The sequence below is a fragment of the Etheostoma spectabile genome, unplaced genomic scaffold (assembly GCF_008692095.1).
Source record: "Etheostoma spectabile isolate EspeVRDwgs_2016 unplaced genomic scaffold, UIUC_Espe_1.0 scaffold394, whole genome shotgun sequence".
Taxonomy (NCBI): domain Eukaryota; kingdom Metazoa; phylum Chordata; class Actinopteri; order Perciformes; family Percidae; genus Etheostoma; species Etheostoma spectabile.
The window spans coordinates 134841-136050 of record NW_022605599.1 but is presented as its reverse complement, the minus strand read 5'-3'; positions in this window follow the sequence as shown (position 1 = coordinate 136050).

Genomic DNA, 1210 nt, shown 5'->3' with positions numbered 1-1210 from the left:
CTGTTGGTATTGTGTGTGTGTGTGTGTTGAGCACAAATGCCATTGAATGCATTGCCAAGGATATGCTCACATATCTATGCCTCAGCATTTGACTGTGTGCCAGTCAGCAGCAGCCCCAGTCCCCCAAGGGCAGCAGAGCACTCCCGGCTTCAGCTTCCCATCACCGTTTTGGTGATTCATGGCATCCATGGGATTGTCCCAGCACACCAGAGAATGGCGCTTCCTCTTGTAGGCCTACTTATTGCGTTCAGATTGCATTGTTCTGTATGTGTTTTGCCACCTGAGATGACAGCAGGAATGTTGAACTGAATAATCAAGCCCTGTGGAGGAAGTACATCGTGGAAATTGCTATCGTAGAATTGCGTCATCACTGAGCTGTTGACAATTGGAAATGCAAGGCAAGGTCTCCTTCTTGACCTTGCCTTGCCTCAAACCTGGAAGGGGAGTGGCGTGAATGTTGCCTCTTACTAACCGCTACAGGCTAAACTAGGTCACGGCTTCACTGTGGCTTTGTGTACATTGAACTCGCACTTTGTCACCACCGGCGCTCTTCCAAAGGCTCTGTCAGGTGACTAAGGAAAGGAAGCAGATTGGCCAAGGTGAGCTGCAACGGACTGTTGAAGGACTTGGAGGTGGTTTCCAAATTGGATTTTGACGAGAAAATCCAGGAAGTCATTCTGTGGGACAGTAAGAGGAATTCCTCCCAAGAGAAGCAACAGATGTGACTGTTTCTGAGATGAGATTCTTTCAGTGACGCCAGCCAACCTAGTCCCACACACATCTGAGGTGGGGAAGGTCGGTCTGGACTAGATCTGTGGTGGGGCAACTATGCTCGGACCAGTTCGGACCTACGATGATGGACAGATGATCAACAGTAATGCAATCAACCACGTCCCCAAAGACCCCTCAGGTTGAATTTGTTTACACCAAAGAGGGCTGCCGCTGGAGAATTGAGATGTGTAGATTCCGCCATCCCGTCTGTTAAAGACAGCGAAGTCGTTTTAAAAGAGGAACCGAGAACCGCGATCAAAGCGTCTGTCGATCTAAAAGATGTTTTTGCCTAGCCTGGGAATCCAAACTCAAACCCGAAAGGATCAAGGGTCTGGCATCGAGTAATGAAAGTCGCCCATCTCGAGGGACGGCACCAAGCGTGCATTTGAACATCTCACTGCACGCAATTGGATAACACCACAACCAATCACAACAACCC